The sequence below is a fragment of the Trichosurus vulpecula genome, chromosome 2, assembly GCF_011100635.1.
Source record: "Trichosurus vulpecula isolate mTriVul1 chromosome 2, mTriVul1.pri, whole genome shotgun sequence".
NCBI classification, from domain to species: domain Eukaryota; kingdom Metazoa; phylum Chordata; class Mammalia; order Diprotodontia; family Phalangeridae; genus Trichosurus; species Trichosurus vulpecula.
In genome coordinates, this window is record NC_050574.1 from 354,097,355 (window position 1) to 354,116,715 (window position 19,361).

Here is a 19,361-nt window from a genome sequence, read left to right on the forward strand (position 1 = left end):
ACTGACAGATGGACATCTTAACAATATGCCCTCCTTCCCTCCAATGACAAAATCACCTTTATTCTTCGATATGTGAAATAGAAGAGTAATTCAGGGCAGGAAGAAAGAAAAAAAGAATCTCTTGTTTAGGGGAGTTCTGCTCAGCCCTCCAGTTTCACTAACTTTGGCCAAGCTTCTATTTTTTTTTTGTTTTTGTTTTTCAAGCTTCTTTCAATAGATGCATCGAGCTTTTCTTATCCTCCACTGTTGTGTTCATTAATTCAACAAATAGTTTGCTGCTTTTAACACTGCTGACTACCTATCCCATCCCTCCTGAACTCTTCACCCTTGATTTGCCCACAGGATTTACAGCATCCCTCGCTGTCCTCCTTCCTGCCTCTCTCTTCCTAATCACTTCTCAGCTCCTCCCTGGTTCTCCTTCCTCCTGAATCCTAAATGTTGTCTTCCTTTTCATCCTTGGCCCTCTTTCTTTATCTCTCTCCCTAGGTCATCTAATGCACACTCACTGCTTCAACTTCTCGATGTGTATGACTCCCAAAGCTGTGGTTCATAGGATCACAGGGCTGGAAGGGCCCTTGGTGGTCCATGATTTCAACCCTTTTATTTTACAGCGGAGCAAAATGAAGCTCAAAGAGTCTCAAGGGAAATTTCCCAAGGTCACAAAGCTAGTATACGAGGCATGATTCAAACTCAGATCTTCCTGATAGTTCAAGTACCATATTCTTAGTAATTTGTTGGTTATCTCCACTGTGTCGTTTTGCCAGCACCTTATACTCTAAGAGATGAAAGAGTCCTTAGCTCCAAATGTGCTTTTCTTTTGATTTCCTGATTTCTCTTCATGATGCCACCATATTCGCAGTCTAAAGGTCACCTTTGATTTCTGCCTTTCTCTCAACCCCCACATCTAATCAGCTCCCAAACACCTCAGATTCTCAACAAATACAAATATCTTGATTCTGTTTCTTTCAGGTAGCTTTTCTGCTTGTCAAACTGTATATTGCATGGACTCCACAGTACGCTCAACCCTGTGATCACGCCTGAGGCGTATGTAACTCCATTTGTTAGTCTTTCTCTGTAAGACATGACTATGTTTCTATAGTTGTTGACACTGACAGCTGACTTTTGAAAGCATGGTTACAATGGCGTGATTATCTTTAATGGTGACTTGCCATTGTCTATACCACTAAATAAATTTAAGATTCCTTCACCTAGATTCAAGGTCTTTTTCTCAATATGGCTCCATTTTTAACTTCTGAGTCTAAAATACCATTATTCGCTTTTCCCATTCCCCAAATATTAATATTTTCTCACCCCTATACCTCTACTCACAATGTTGCCTCTGCCTGAATGGACAAATCCCCTTTATCTATGCAATTACCACTCATCCTTGAAAGCCCAACTTAAAGGCTATCTCCTCCATACAATCACCCCTGATCTGTCCAGTTAAATGCAACAGAATCACTATTGAAAGACTCCCACAGGACATCATATACCTCTTATTGTACTTTCACATTCTACTCTGGCCATTTGTGTAGATTTTTTATCTTCCATATTAGACTCTAAGCTCCAAGCAGGTTCCAATTGAGCCACTGTTCTCTTTAGCTCTCAAAACATCTAGTCCTATGTTTTTCCATAGAGTTAGCACTAAATAAATGTCTAATTAATACATCAATGTTTATAAACATGTCTTTTGAAGGATATTGCAAAACTGTAAGATATAAACATTGTAATGCTTTGATGACTTCTTGATATCTGCTTCATCCATTTCAAAGCAGACCCAGTGGCCATTCTCACAATGTTGATCAACCAATATCTGAATTATTACGGCATGCATAGCGATAGGCTACAAGCTAATAATGTAACAAAACAAATGGGAGAGTCAAATGTTTTTGGTACACAGGTTCCTAATATAGTCTCAAAGCTCATTTTGGGTGTCTTCATTTTCTAGGAGCTTGGCATTGAAAAATGCAGGTGTTCTGGGTGCCTAGCACTTAGGAACTTAATAAATGTTTGTTCTCCCAATGTCTGTTACTACTGCAAGTAACAAAGCAACTGCTTTCCCATTTCCTTGGTATTTTTCCCTGGAAAGTATGATACAATATGCATGCAATGATACAGGTGCATGCACATGGATTTGGTCAGTAAAAGACTTAAATCTTCTTTTTAATTTATTTACATATGGTCATTTAGAAGACTATTACGTACTCTGGAAAACCCTTACTAAATCCAGCTCCCATGGATTCAACTGTTAATCTATATGCTGATGATACCTATCAAGCCCTAACCTCTCTTCTTACCTACTAGTCTCTTATCTCCTACAGGCCATTAAACATCTTAACTAGAGGGGCTATAGACATCTTAAACTCAGTATGTCCAAAACTGAACTCATCCTTCCTCCTCAAGCCTTCCCCTCTTCTTAAATTCCCTTTTACTATCAAGGGTGCCATCATCCTCCTAGTCACCCAGACTCATAACTTAGGTTTTATAACTCCTTACTCTTTCTAACCCTTCATATCCAATCAGTCCCGAGGGCCTGTCTTTTCCATGTTTGTTAATATCCCTCATATAGACTCCCTTCACTCCTCCTGACACTGCCCCCTGATGCTTACCCTTACCTGATCATTCCCAGACTACTGCAGTAGCTTTCTGCTTGGTCTTCTTGTTTCAAGTCTCTTCCCACTACCATGTATCCATCCTCCACTCAACTATGTTCCTAAAGCACAAATCCAACCATGTGCCTCCTCATTCAATCAATTCTGGTGGCTCTCTATCGTCTCCAGGATCAAATATAAAATCCTGTTTGGCTTGTAAAGCCCTTTACAATCTGCTCTCTTCCTACCTTCTCAGTCTTATACAGGACTGTTGTACTCAGCAATCTAACGACACTAGCCTCTTTGCTGAGACTCGAACAAGACATTCCATTCTTCCAACTCAGCATTTTCACTGGCTGTCCCTCATGCCTGGAATTCTCTCCCTCCTCATTTCTACCACATGGTTTCTGGTTTCCTTTACATTTCAGCTAAAATCCCTCCTTCTGCAGGAATCTTTTCCTAGTCTTCCTTAATATTAGTGCAATTATCCCTCTGAGATTACCTCAAATTTTCCCTGTATATACCTTGTCTGTACATAGTTGTTTACATGTTTTCTCCCCCCATTAGACTGAGTTCCTTGAAAGCAGGAACTGTTTTTTGTTTTTCTTTGTATCCCTAGCACTCAACACATTGTCTGGCACATAACAGGCACTCGATAAATGCTTGCTCCCTTTTACTGGTTGACTGAAATATTCAATGAGAGAAAAGCCAAGATGTCTTAAAATTCCATTCCTGTATATTTATTCTTCATTTTCATTTCTTCTTGCATAGATATGCTAAAAGCTCTCAACTAAGGTACAAATATAATTTTCTTTTCATATGTACTCACTTCACAAATGGTACTTTCATTCACATATTTGACTAATCTCTATGCAACTGACATTTGATTTCAAAATGACACTTATTCTTTCAATCATTGCCTTATGCTATATTTGGAATAAATATGACTTCTCACACTTGTGATATGCAAGATAGAATACTTTGTTGTTTAATTTCAGTGACAAAAACAAACTCCTGCATTCCTAAATGACTTACTGAACCAGTCAACCTTATCATGTCTTAAATCCTAATCCTTTTTAAAAGAATTTTAATCCATTTTTTTATATCTTATTGCATTTACATAATTTTTAGTCATTAGAAGATATATACGGCTTTTTCTAACAAATCAAAGCAGGCACCCGAATGCTAATCTAGTTTTTTAGTGACTATATTAGAAACTGTATCTTCATTAGATTTCTATATTCATGCAACATGTGTTCCTAATACACTCAAATGTCTACAACAAATTCAATTTTCTCCACACCCCATAATAGATATATTGTCCACCTTGTGCATTAGCAAATAAAACTTTGATTCAACTTTTCAATATTTATTTCTGAAGCATCCACGTACAAGTCAGCTGAAATAGTATAGTAAGCATTAACTGGAACCCAACTAGAGAGAAACCTACATTAATGTAAATTCTTGACTTTCTAGTTTCAAGAGAAAGAAGCAGGTGTTAAACACAAGAGAGACAATTAATTCCCTGGCTGACAGATGGGGTTTAGCTTTAAAAAAAAAAAACAAATACAAACAATAAACTCCAAGGCATATACTACTGTCACTTACTCAAATATTCTACACTATCTCGAATGATGACACCAAAGCCTTACAAAATCCTCAGTCACCAGAGACCTACAAGATTATATGCAACAAAGACAGAAAAGCAGACTCAGATATTTTAGAAACGTTCCTTAAAAGGTTGAAACGAAAGTAGTTTTCAGGTCAACTCTGATTTAATTAGGCAATTCAATTAGCCAGAAAAAGTTAATTCCTTAAGCTTTGGATTGAGATTTGCCTATGTTTATTCTAACTCGTAGTGAACTGTTTGCAGAGGAAAATTCTACTTATTTTAAGAATATGATAAATATACAGTTAAGTATCAATAGGGAAAACATTCATTTAGATTGAAGAAATATTTTATTCTAAGTATCAGTTTAAGTAACTGCCATTAAAAGTTTAACTGAAGACATTTGTTTTAAAATACAGTTTATCCTAGCTAGTACTGTTCTATAAAGCAAGTGTTTTGAAAACAAAATAATTTCAGTCTAAGAATATAAAGCTATAGTATCAGTGAGAATCAATGCTTTACGTTTCTTAATGTGTATGCATTTTAAATCTCACCTTTTTTCCCCCTTTATTGAGGGGTGGTCTTTTTAAACATTTAAGATAACTACAATCTCAACTAGATACACGATTTCAGACACATAACTGATTCTAAGTAATACTGTGTGGTAATAAATTCCCCACACTACCTTAATAAATATAATCAGTTTTGCAGGACTAAACAATATTTGAAAAAGAAACCAGCTTTTGAAGAAACAGACTGACTTAACCAAATCAGCTATTTGGCCTCTAGAGTTCCCTGATGCTGAATAATTTGGCTTTCACCAGTGGCAATCAATTGCAGAAATACAAATTACTGCATCTTGAAGTAATTCATTAAAACGGACCATTTGAAAGGAAAAATTAACTTACGTGATGATGACGATTAAATGCCCTTTTAAAAATTGCAATCAATAAACATAAGTTCAGAAGAAAAAAATCTTAAACCAAATGATCAATATGGAAGAGGAACCCAACAGTTGGGGAAAAGCTGAGACCAACTCTGAAACGACATATTTCTTGCCAGCTTCACTGTTTCCGGGTACTTAAATCAGAAGCACCTTCAGTGCTGCCCTTACCAGGTTAAGTCACGACGTTCCATTGTGATTTCAATGGAACATCAGAACTTCCAGCTTCTGTGATGCGCCAGGATTCTGTGGAAGACCCATAGCAAAGTGGTTACAAAGGTGAGCCATGAAGGCTTTTCACACAAAGCTGATACTCATACTCCTTTAGCAAAATGATCCCTGAATTAAATGCATAACATCCAGACAGTCAAGAAGAGGGAAACTAACTGAAAGAAGTTTTTATGGTCCCTCTATCTAAATAAATTATCTAAGAGTGTTTAGAGTCAGGGTTGATTTACCAACAATAATGTGAAGATTAGGGCCCTTCTGAAAGAAAAATTCGTTACAAATTCTTTAGAACAACTTGGATTTAAACTAGTATCCAGATCGAATGCTAAATTACTTTGAATGATTGGCTCCACCAGACTTGAAAAGCATATTTAAATATGTATGTATGTGTATATATGTGTGTGTGTGTATGTATTTATACACACACACACATATACACACGTGCATATGTATCATATTAAATATAAATAAAGTAGATATAAATATATATTTAATTGTCTTGGCAACAAGGAGAGAAGCATAGTAATTCAATAAAAAGTTGAGGAGAGGAAAAAGAAGGGGAAAATAATAGAAAATTAGTTTCAGTCTTAAGAGGCTGAAAAAATTGTTTAAATGGTCAAACTAAACAATGGAAGCAAAAGGAACGAGAGAGTTTTATTTAATAGCACATTAACTGGGCCAATGAAACACCTAAATACACATCAATCCTATTCCTTACCACTTTTATAAAAGAAATCTTTTTCTATTTCCCGTGTAGCACCCATTTATTTACTTTGTAGGCTGATAAACTCATTGAATTCAAAACCAAAAGGGTAAAGAAATTATTTTCTACCATCAGCACAGAGTAATAGAATATTTCTAATAAATTCAGATACTATACCATGCTCTAAAAATCCACTTACTGGATTTTGCCTATTCCAATCCTGTTAAGTCACTTTATGGGCTTGCAGGAAAGTGTTTCCTAATTTGTTCCTATTATGTACAAGGAATGGAACGTACATACGAACATCCAAATGTGTAACTATTCACATCTGAGTAATCCTATCTCAAATTAGATGATTCAACTGACACTCAATGTTATTAAAAGAAACAATAGCTGGAAAATGAATAAAGTATTATTTGGTAGTGTGTGGTTACACACAATATATTCATTCACTCATTTCTTTGAAGGCAAGCAGTAGAAATTTTTCAGGGGAACATACAAGAATTGTTTCAAATTAACCACTTATATTTTGACTGGATTTTGTGAAGGATTCTTATACTTATATTTCATCATCTGAAGACAACATCTGGTTAATTTTTTTTTATTTTAAATTTAAATGAGAGGTAGATGTAACACTATATCCTTGATAATTCTTGTAAAAAATAGTTTGTTAGAAGTTGATATTAAAACAAAATATTTTAGGAAACATTTCCTACCTTAGGAGTATTTTTATGTGCTTTAAACCTCTAATGGAAATTATATAAAAGATTTTTTAAAAGCAAAAGTTTTTTTTAAAAAAATATAAACTATAACCAACAAAGCGGGGGCCAACATACTCATAACTTTTGTGGTCTAATTTGAATTCTTATTTTTACTATTGTTAAGATATTTACTGTTCATGTTAACAACCAAATACATGTTCTTTGGATAATTAGTTATGATAAACCACCTTATCTATGACCTATTTCTCCTTTTAGACTTAAAAATATGTAAGATACCATTACCAATCCAATGCTAATTTTTCAATCTCTATATTACTCCTGGATGCCATTAATTTTGATCACTTCCCAACTCAGAACTGTCTAATATCTTTTGGGGGAATTATCTATTAATAAAGACTACAGATGTTAGAAAGAAATAATTGAAAACTAAGGATTAAATTGGCTACTCCACAATCAAATAGGTCCTACACTTCATAATGTTCTCCCTTTTTTGTTTTCTAATGATCAAGGAATTGCTTACAGATGATATCCAGTTATTAGTCAGTCAACAAGCATTTATTAAGCACCTAGTGTGTGCCAGGTACAGTGCTAAGTGCTGTACCCATTCTCAAAAAGCTCACAGTCTAAGGGGAGAGGCACTAATGCAAACAAGTAAGCTGTATATAGGATAAATTTTTTGGAGATAATCAACAGGGAGAAGGCACTAGTATCAAGGAAGACTGAGAAAGACTTCCTACAGAATATAAGATTTTATCTGGCACTTAAAAGCCAGGGAAGCCAGTAGAGATAGTTAGGGGAAGAATTCCAGACATGGACAGAAGTTTGTGAAAATGAATTGAGCTGGGAGATGGAGCGTCCTGTTCTGGGAACATCAGGACATTGTCATTGGATTGCAAAATTCTTGGAGGTGGGGGGTGAAGTTAGGAGAAGTAAGGTATGAAAAAGACTGTAAAGTTGGGAGGGGTCAAGCTATGAAAGGATTTGGATGCCAAACAGAGGATATTATATCTGATCCTGGAGGTGATAGGGAAATGCCAAAGCTGATAATGAAGTTGACTGAATGGGGAGTGACATGGTCAGAACTGTACTTTAGGGAGATCATTTGGAGAGCCTTAGTGGAGAACAGGCTGGAACGGGGATAGATTTGTGGCGAGGAGAACAACCAGAAGGTTACTGCAGCAGTCAAGGCATGAGGTAACGTTGGATGTGCCAGGGTAGTGGTAGTATATGAGGAGAAAGGAGGATACATAAGAAAGATAACGGGTAGGTGTCACAGTGGATAGAGCTCTGGGCCTAGAGTCAGGAAGACTCATCTTCCTGAGTTCAAGTCTCACCTCAGATGCTTACTAACTGTGTGACCCTGGGTAAATCACTTAACCCTGTTTGCCTCAGTTTCTTCATCTCTAAAATGAGCTGGAGAAGGAAATGGCAAACCATTCTAGTATTTTTGCCAAGAAAACCCCAAAAGGGGTCACAAAGACTCAGATACAACTAAACAACAACAACAAATATGAAAGATAACACAAAGGTAGAATGAACAGGACTTGGTTACTAATTGGATATACAGGGGATAAAAGAGGGAGAAGTTGAGGGTTAGACCTAGGTTGTAAGCCTGGGTAACTAGGAGGATACTAGTAACCTCCAAAGTCGTATGAAAGTTAGAAAATGAGTTCACTTTGGGACTTGAGTTCAGCCTCTGAGATACCCAGTTCAAGATTTCCAACAGACAACTGGAGATGTGAGAGCAGTGGTTAGCAGAGAGGTGAGGGCCGGATAAGCAGATATACAAGTTATATGCCTAGAAATGACAGATGAATCTATGGGAGCTGATGAGATCACCAAGTGAAACAGTATAGAAGGAGATGAGAAAAGAGCCCAGGGCAGAACCTCCATGGTTAGTGGACATCTGGATGAAGATCTAGCAAAGGAGATTGATAAGAAGCAGAAGAGAAACAAGAGAGAGTAGTGTCATGAAAAATTATTAAGGAGAAGAAAGTGGTCAACACTGCTGCATAGTGGTCACAGGCTGAGGACTGAGAAAGCCCATTAGATTTGCTATTGAGAGAGCATTATACCAACATCTCACACTGCATACCAAGATAAAGTCAAAATGGTTACATGATTTAAACACAAAGGATAATAACGTAAGCAAATTAGGAGAGCACAGAATAGTTTACCTGTTAGATCTATGGATAAGAGAAGAATTTATGACAGAGAGCATTATGGGATATAAAGTGGTTAATTTTGATTACATTAAATTAAAAAGATTTTGCACAAACAAAATCAATGCAGCCAAGATTAGAAAGGAAGCAGATAACTGGGAGAAATTTCTTGCAGCAATTTTCAATGATAAAGGCCTCATTTTACAAATATATAGAGAATCAGGTCAATTTCATAAGATTATAAGTTATTCCCCAGTTGATAAAGGGCCAAAGGATATGAAGAAGCAGTTTTCAGAATTAGAAATAGGAAAAAAATGCTCTAAATCACTACTGAATAGAGAAATACATATTAAAACAACTCTGAGATACCATCTCACACCTATCAGATTGGTTAATATGACAGAAAAGGAAAATGACAAATCTTAGAGGGAATATGGAAAACTGGGAAACTAATGCACTGCTGGTGAAGTTGTGAACTTGTCCCATTCTGGAGAGCAATTTGGAACTATTGACCCAAAAATACCACAACTAGGTCTGTATCCTGAAGAGAAAAAAAGGGGGGTGTATAGGTTCAAAAATATTTATAGGAGCTCTTTTTTGTGGTGGCAAAGAATTGGAAACTGAGGAGATGCCCATCAATTAGGGAAAGGCTGAACAAGCTGTGGCACATGATTATGATGTAATATTGTGCTGTAAGAAATGAGCAGCAGGATGGTTTCAGAAAAACCCAAGAAGACTTACATGAACTGATGCAAAGTGAAATGAGCAGAAGCAGGAGAACATTGTACAAAATTTTTCAATGATCGACTGTAAATGACTTAGCTATTCTCAGCAATATAATGATCCAAGACAATTCCAAAGGTTTTATAATGAAAAATGCTATCCAACTCTAGAGAAAGAACTAATGGGAGTCTGAATACAGATTAAAGCGTACTTTTTAAAAACTTTCTATATTTTTCTGATTTGTTTGGGGTTTTTTTGGTCTGTGTTTTATTTCACAATGTGACTAATATGGAAATGTTTTGCATAACTGCACATGTATAATCCTCTATGACTCAGTTCTTCATCTGTAAAATGGGGACACACTGGAGAAAGAAATGGCAAACCACTCAAGTATCTTTGCCAAGAAAACTCCACGGACAAAATAAGAGTGAGACACAACTGAACAAATGAACAATAACAAATGATTTTACAGATGTGTATATAAAAAACTATATATGTAATTATCTGATTAATTATAATATTAATGTCATAAATAATTAAATTTTAATATACAAGGTGCTTCAAATGTCAATGCACTTTTAATTTATTAAAGCTTAAATCTGCACTAAGACTTTCAGGACACCCCGGATTATATTATTCTATTTTTTTCCCCTCAGATAAAGGATCAGAAAAGTTGTCTCCAATGGAATGCCTAACTGGGTCCTTTAGTTTGCTAAACCCTTAAGTTACAACTACCTGGGCCATGGTTTTAATATCTTAAATGGTTGGTTGTGTTTTGCCTTTGGGAGTTATAGGGTTGGGTTTTTTGTTTGTTTGTTTGTGTTTATATTTGTTTTGATGATGGGAAAGAAGGTCAAAGTGAAAAAATAGTACTCCACAGCCCTTGTAAAAACAGTTTCATTCACTTATTTACTTTGAAAACACTTCATTTCAATACATATTTGTCTAGGACTATGTGCCCAACATTTTAAGCAAAACACCTCATTTGGTCAATGTGGAACCTATGTTTATCCCAAATTGATATTTTAACCTATATTCTCAAGCAACAAAGTAGTCAGAAAAGAGCATATCCCCTTTAAAATTTTACTATATAATTTAAAAAGGGAATCTGGAACATCTTTCTACAATGACGCAAGGTTCTGATGTGTTTGAATGCACCTATCCAGAATGGAAGTCCAGAGACATGATAGCAAGATACAGAAGGTCTACTGTTTATCTATTGTATAACTACCCTTTGAGCTCCTATCCCGTGTGAAATGGGCAGTCAAGAAATATTTGTTAGGGGCCAGCATATGAAACAAATATAGTGGGTGTGGATCTGGACTACATTGCATCGATACCATAAATTCAATGAAGCTCCAAAAAAATAGCCAAAACCTCCAAACCCCTAGTTCTTGCCTACAATCATGTACTATAGTAATGATTTCATGAAAATAGTGAAAAATAGGTTCCTGGAAAAGATGAGAAGTAATATGATATGAATGCTTCTCAGTTTGCTAAAGAAAAACTCACAAGTTAGCTATAAGAATAAGTAAATTTTTCTCCATTCTTCTGAACAAAGAATACTGGTGCTTTTTTATATCAGAATAGAACCAAATAGAGAATACTGAAGAAGCAAACTCAGCTTTTATGTTAAAAATAAGTTCCCACTTTGAATGAGAATATTTCTAATCTGGGAAATTGTGTGATATCTTAAAGCCAATACAAGTGTAGAAAACACCACCTAAGCACTCTATGACTGACTTGAAAAAGGAAGGAAAAGACTCAGAGATCTGGGGATGGTGGACTGAAGAGAGAGTAGAAGAGTATTTTTCATCAAATGGATCCCAACCATGGACTGAATTCATTCCTTTTCTTTCTCCAGTGTATTTTTTCCTTAAAAGACAGGGATGGGGAAAAGAGAAGAAACGTTATAACAGCCTATGAGAAAGTAAAAAACAAACCAAACAACCATGACCATGAATTGTGAATAGGATGAAATCATCCATTAACTAAGAAAAGTGGATCAGAAAGCAAAACCCAGCAATATGTTGTTTACAAACACATAGCTGATTTTTGAAAAAGCCCTAAAACAGAGAAGTAAATCGATCAGTTAGTCAATCCTTTATTAGGCATTTAGAAGGAACCAGGCATTGTGCTAAGCACAATATATAATAAGCATTTGAAAACTGATGGGTATCCTAGGATTTGTAGAAGAATAAACATTCCAGAAAGACGAAATTAAATGTGACTTTTCCTCAAAAAGATAACATACGTTTGGGTAAAACAACATGTACATAAATAAGTGTACGTGAAATATATGTAAAATAAATACAAGATAATTGTATTTATTTTAGAGGAGGGTGACACTAGAAACTGGGAGGATCAGGAAAAGTAGAGTATAAAAGATCGTATTTGAGCCAAGCTTTGAAGGAATCTAGAGATTCTAAAAGGCAAAAGAGAAATGGGTTCCAAGCATGGGGATTATTCCATGTTGATGGAAGGTGGAGTGTACTGTATGAGACATAAGAAAGCCAGCTGACTCTACTATAAATGCCTGAAGGGGAGTAATGCCCAATAAGAAAAAGATGCGAGAGATAATTGTAGAGAGAGAACATAAAAGACATAACAACTTACTAGATATATGGGATGAAGAAGAATGGTGAATTGAAGACAAATCCAGGATTTATAAATTTGAGTGACTGTAAGGATGGTGATGGCCCTCAACAGAAAGAGATAGGTTTCGAGGATGGATGGATTTTGTGGGAAAGACAAGGAGTTCTGTTTTGTATATTAAGTTTAAGATGTCTTTATAACATCCACTTTGAAACATCCCATAAACAGTTGGCATTATAGTACTGCAGCTCTAGGAGAGGGAGAGAGAGAGAGAGAGAGAGAGAGAGAGAGAGAGAGAGAGAGAGAGAGAGAGAGAGGAGAGAGAGAGGAGAGAGAGAGGAGAGAGAGAGGAGAGAGAGAGGAGAGAGAGAGGAGAGAGAGAGAGGGAGAGAGAGGGAGAGAAAGACTAAGACTGGATAAATAGGGGAATCATCTGCATAAAGATGTCAGAGAGAATCGAAAAATCAAGAAGACTCAAAACAAAGCACTGGGGGGTATACACAGTTCAAGAGACAGCTATGGATAAAGGTCTAAAGGAAACAGAAAAACCGTTAGTCAGGCAGGAAGAGAACCAAATGAAAACAATGTCACAAAAACTCAGAGAGAAGAAAATGTGAGAAGAGAAAGGAAACCAGAACTTATTAAGTACCCAGAGAGGGAAGTGCAATTATCATCCCCATTTTACAACTGAAGAAACAGAGGTTAAGTGATTTGTCCCGAGTTCCATAGCTAGTAAGTGTCTGAGGTCAATCTGAACTCAAGTCTTCCTGACTCTAGGCCCACTGCTCTATCCACTAGCTGCCTCTAAGGCAACAAGAGTCAGTCAGTCAATAAATATTATATTACGTGTTTACCATGTGCCAGGCACTATGCTAAGTACTGGGATATAAAAAGAAGTGAAAGGCAGTCTCTGCCTTCAAGGAGCTCGCAATCTTATGAAAGAGACAGCATGCAAACAAATAGAAACAAACAAGCTATATTTGTTATTGTCCAACTCTTTGTGACCCCTTGGACCATACTGTCCATGGGGTTTTCTTGGCAAAGAAACTGGAGTGGTTTGCCATTTTTTTCTCTGATCGATCAAGGAAAACAGAGGTTAAATGTCTTGCCCAAGATCACGGAGCTAGTTAAGTGTCTGAGGCTGCATTTGAATTAAGGTCTTCCTTGCTCCAAGCCTATCCACTGAGTCACCTAGCTGCCTCCTAGGCAAACAGAGGTAAGGTGACTTTCCCAAGAAGAAACAGAAAACAATTAAGAGAGGGAAAGTATTAAAATTAATAGGGGTTGGGAAAGGCTTCCCTTAGAATAGGCCTGCACAACCTGTGGCCAGGTAAGCAGCCCATGGGTATACCAAAGGATTTTGGGCAGCCCGTGCAACATGTGAGAGATGTTGTGCAGGCTTGCTGTAGAACATGGGATTTCAGTTATTTTAGTTGAGACTTAAAGGAAGCCAAGGAAGGCAGCTGGCAGAAATGAGGAGGAAGAATATTCCAGGAATGGGGGACAGCCAGAGAAAATGCCCAGAGCTATGAGATGGAACGTCATGATCATGGAATCGCAAGGAGGCCAATGTCACTGGGTCTAAGAGTATGCACACAGTACACATCAGGGAGTAAAATGTAAGAACGGGAATGTAAGAGAGGGATAGGTTATGAAAGACATGAATGCCCAACAATGGGTGCTGCATTCGATTCTGGAGGTGATGGGCAACCACTGGAATTTATTGAGTAAAGGAGTGACACGGAGGAACTCGTGCTTTAGGAATTGATGGTTGAAGAGAGAATTAGTTGGAGTGGGGAAAGGCTTGAGACAGGCAGAGTCTCCAGCAGGCATGAGGTGATGAAGGCCTGCACCAGAGTGGTGGCAGTGGCGGTGGAGAGAAGAACAAGAGATGTTGCGAAGGTGAAATCAACAGGCCTTGGCAGTAGATTGGATATGGAGGGAGGAGAAAGGAGAGGAAGAAAGGCGAGAGATAGTAAGGGGTCAAGGATGTCTCCTAGATTGAGAGCCTGAGGGACTCCGGAGGATGGTGGTGCCCTCTACATAAAGAGGGAAGGGGAGGAGGGGAGGAGGATTTCAAGGGAAATATAATGTCAGTTTGGGACATCTTGGGTTTAAAATCTCTACCGGACATCTGGTTTGAAGGCAGTTGGAGATACATGACTGAAGGTAAGAGAATGGGAAAGGAGAAGTTTGAGAATCATCAGCATAGAGATGTAATTAATTCTTCGGAACCGATAAGAGCACAAGTAAAGTAGTATGGAAGAAGAAGAGAAGATGGCCCAGAACAGAACCCTATGGGACACCAATGCTTGTAGAGCGCAATCTAGATGAGAAGATGGTCAACAGTATCAAAGGTTACAGAGGTCAAGGAGAACGAGGGCGATGCACAATATCACACACTATTAACAATGTCAAACGAGCCTCACCTAATAGAGGTCATTTTAAAAATATTTTTACCTATTTCACAAACATTTATTATGTCTCTCCCACTTCTCATTGAACAATAACATAACATAAAAATGGAATCCTCATGATAATTACACATAGTCTAGCTAAATAAATTCCATATTGGTCATGCACAAAAACCTGTGTCTTATTCTACCTTTTAAGTTCATCATTTCTCTGGAAGGATGCGAATACTGTTTCATCTTTATTCCTCGGGCATCATGGTTTATCATTGTGCTGATCAGTGTTCTAAAGTGTTTCAAAGAAATTTTTCTTTATAATGTTGTCATTTGCATAAGTTGTTCTACTCCACTCTGAATTAGTGCATAGAATACCCAATAACTGCATTTTTAACTTTTTTTTTTTCAGAACTGTCTCAGGAGCCAAAGGCTTTCAGTTTGAGAAAATACAAACACTTTCACCAAAATATAACAAGTCAGAGCTGGAATTCCCTTAAAATTTTGGTAGCCCACTAAAATAACTAACATGTAATTGTAGGAGATCTGCCAAGTTATTTGTACCCTGTAAAGTAACATAAAACAGACTGACAGAATTCAGAAAAGTCTGGGTTTCTGATTGTAGCTGGAATAACTTAAGTGAAAGCACTTGGAGAAATATAAAGCACAATCACATACAAAGTGATCTTTAAATTGGTACTATTGCTTCTATTAATCATTAATTGAATATCTATAGTCATACCTTTGAAATACCCATTATTTTGGTCTTTCTAGATGATTTGCTCTCTTTAAATACTCATGTTTGAGGCCCCATACAGCAAATTATTCCCTGAATTCTATATTTCATCTCAGCTCCATGAATTCAAGTAAGTTGTGCCCCATCTTTGGACTATCTTCCACTCCTCATCTATGGCCCCCAGAAATAGTATCTTCTTTGTTAATGTGCCACTGGCTTCTCAAGGTCCACCTTGTCCTCAGTTGTTTGTTCTTCCTCTCTCCCCATGCTATCCATGTATCCTCCGTCAAATGTAAACATTTTAAGGGTAGGGATTGTTTTGGTATCTCCAGTCCCTAGCAAAGTGCTCTGAGTATAGTCAGCACTTAGAAAATGTATGATGAATTAAACAGAATTGACGTTCCACTATTACCCTCAAAATGTTAAAAGACCAAGGAAGTCCCCCATGCACATTGGTTTGGTAGATCTTTTATTCTGTGTGTGCGGGTGTGTGTGCATATGCGTGTGTGCATGCATGTGTTCATGTGTGTGTGTGTGTGTGTGTGTGTGTGTGTGTGTGAGAGAGAGAGAGAGAGAGAGAGAACGATTGGTATTCCCTCCTTTTATTAATGGATTAGGAACCATTAAAAATTCAACCCCCAAAAGGCCTAAAAAGACTCATACGTACTGTATCACTCAGATTTTCTTTACCAATCCCTTTTATTTTGTTTTCAATGCTATTTCCAAAATAAGAGTACCACATAAAAACCAGAATTTTGCTTTTTCCTGGTACCATCCACTAAAATTTAATCTACAATTTTGTCATCTATAAATCCCTAAAAGGCTCAAGTGTGTGCTTTTTTAGAGATTCCTGTACGTCCTCTCTTCTGCCACAACAGTTAAATTCTGCTGGAAAAGATACTATCAGACATCTTTAACATGGAGTGATTCCTGATTTGTTTATTATTATTTCTTCCCATTTTAGTTTAAAAGAGGAAAAAATGAGTAGATTGCCACCTCCTTTGTTTCTCATTGTTGGTTTCATTTTGCAGGACAAATATGTAAAGGATCCCTTTGCATTTCAAAACATTTTAATACAATCTTACTGTATAAAAATCAGAGTCAGTTTTCATATACCACTAAGAAGATACTCTTTTTCTAAAAAGGCTTACAGAATCAATCAGGGTGAGTCTAATTGCTAAAGTATGGGCAATGATTCTCTACAAACAGTTCACTCCAGAAGGAATTCCTTTCATCAATTAAAACAACATTGTCCATTAAAACTATACAAATGCCCTACTACTTTCTGACTATATTGGCAGTAACAGTCTCCGTACAAGTACATGGTCTAAGTGGTTATTAGTCCCCAGGAAATGTTCCTATGTCTCAGCTGCTACCGTTTAGGTGGCGTTCTATGTATAATTTTAAATGTTTAGAAACTAGCCTCATTTAATTTGTACTTTGTTCCTTATATTTCAAATTAGAAGTTCAAATGAATAGGAACATTAGTTTATACTTTCTAAATATTCCTGAATCAAACAGAAATGAATGATCTTAAAAAAGGCTTATCCTTTGCCATGAGTATCTAATGACGCATATAATAGTCACAGTTCTCACACCTGCTAACAAATGGTCTGGGGATTTTTGTTTTATTTTTATGGCATATCTGCATTAGCAAAACTCAGAACTGTTACAGTCATCATTTCTTTCCCCTTTAAGGAATGTCTTATGTAATAATCCCATAACTATATCATAATTTCCTGAAACTGCTTTACAAGCTTCAGTCAAAGCCTGAAGTAGTTACAGAGACTAACAGAAACAGCCATGGAGGCCTCAGAAAGTTGTACAATAGCAGCCTCTGGAGGTGGACTACAGATAAGAAGGAGCCGTTTTACAGAAAGAGAGAAGTTATTATTTTTTAACCCCAGGAAAACCCTAAGAATTTACCTGTATACTGCAGCTGGCATACTTTTCTTTCACCATGCCTGCCAACCCATGCAGTTCCTGTGTTTGATTTTGCCCCTGGGAGTCAGCTATTGTCAACAGGGACCAGCTGTTAGCAGTTGTCAGATTTTAGTCAAAATATATAGAGAAATAACTTACTTTGTGTCAATGGCTGAAAACAAACCATCAAGCAAAAACTAGGACGAGCTACACTTACATACCCCAAGAGCCAAAACGTTATTTTTTTTCTGAACCAAGAAAAATATCTAAGCTTCAAAAAAAAATCCACCTAGTCGATCACCATAAGGTACAACCAAACCTGTATATTTTCTAAAACTAGTAAGGCTAACCTCAAAATATTATCAAACTGAAAATGAAACAGACTTCATTTCATTCAAAGTCTTGCTCTATACAAATGATTTAATTCTGAAAAGTAACTCATATTCTGTCAATTAAATAAGTTTCCCAATAATTTCAAGGGTGATTTATCTTCCCGTCTAATTTATCACGATTGACAGCAATTTCTAACAAGTCTTAAGTTTCTTTATCTTAGCCTTTTTGTCAAGAAGTAAGAAATTTTATATAAAAAGAAATTAATAGTCCATGAAAATTAAAAAAAAAACCCCACCAGAAACATCTTTTTTATAAAGAATTTTCTGCAACAATAATTAACCCATCAAAATTTCTGTGCGTGTGTGTGTGTGTGTGTGTGTACACGTGTGTGTGTTGATGGGCAGACAAGATGGGATTGATCAATGAGGAGATAGTCCTCAAGTTTGAATTTTATTTTTTCTTAAAGCAGGTACAACTGTAGAGTACTTGTACCCTTGCAAAATTCTATAGCACATTAAATATATATGTATATATACATACGTGTATATATACGTACACCCACATATATGTTATGGACACACATATACGTGTAGGTATACACATATACATTTGTTTTATATACTGTACTTGTTCTGTGAAATGTCATGGTCTTAAAACATCATATTCATTAAAAAGAGACAATATAAACTGACAGATCTAGTGTGAAAATTGAAGAAACTTTCCAATACTTCCATCCACTGCTACTTTTGGATATGACCCAAAGTTCAGGATACAAAGGAAGGAATTGCATTTAAATGTAAATTTGGACTTCACGGTTTATTCCCAAAATTTAGCCACATCAATAAAGATTTCTATAGTGTCCTGGAAATTCAAAGCTGGTATTTGACAACACTGCTAAAACTGAACCTGTATTAATATTGTTGGGGGAAAGAGAACGGTAAAAGCCTAGAATGCTGTTCCACTACGTTTACTCCCCTTCATGCCCACCCCCACCTATACAATATGTTCTGACTCTGAAGCATGACCTAAAACTCTTCAACTGAATGATAGACAATAGGAGAGGCACCATCAGTGCACATTAAGATTTTCATATTATAAATTTAATAAAAGACCAATTACAACTAAAATGTAATTTTAATATTCTCAAGAAACATACTATAATTTTTAATCATTGTCTCGCACAATTGTTGGTCCTTCAAAAAGGCTTATGGGACTGAATTAAACTGAAACAGCAACAGCCTGTATGTGTAGGACATACGCTATTTTGGCTCCAGCTTTCTCTTTCTGATCACTAAGGGGTCAGTAATTTTTTTTTTTTAGTTCATTGCTTTTCATTTGTATAACTTGTTCATGGGATGATTCCCACAACAATGAAAAACTTCCTCTCCTCCTTCCCCATTAGAAAATGCCAACTTGAATCTCCATAGCGATTAAAGCAGATTTGAAATTTAAGGCAGTTTTATAACCACTGTGTTTCTGTTAAATTGGAGAAATAATTTCTTACTCTAAAAATTAACTGGCAAATGCCAAATTTTAAAAATAAGGTAAGCAAGCCTCTGCTAACTGTATCTCTCTGTATGTTCATGCAGACATTTAATACAAACGGACACACGGAAGCTGAAACCACAATTTTTTTTTTTGCAATTTTCAAGAAATTCTGGGAAAATTATTTCTTAATCCTGCATATG

The 19,361-nt window shown here is 36.5% G+C and overlaps 1 protein-coding gene across 3 annotated transcripts in view; it reads right to left on the bottom strand.

Annotated features, from left to right (window-relative positions):
• BBX (BBX high mobility group box domain containing) overlaps nt 1-19,361 on the bottom strand; it is a 268,119-nt gene that overhangs the window by 212,978 nt on the left and 35,780 nt on the right. For 2 of the 3 annotated variants that reach the window (XM_036745760.1, XM_036745757.1), the window contains exon 1: nt 5,315-5,398. The exons of the other annotated variant lie outside the window; for it this stretch is intronic. The gene's annotated coding sequence lies outside the window, so the exon portion shown is untranslated. Of the gene's footprint in view, nt 1-5,314; nt 5,399-19,361 lie in introns of those variants that run through there. 3 annotated transcript variants of the gene reach the window in all.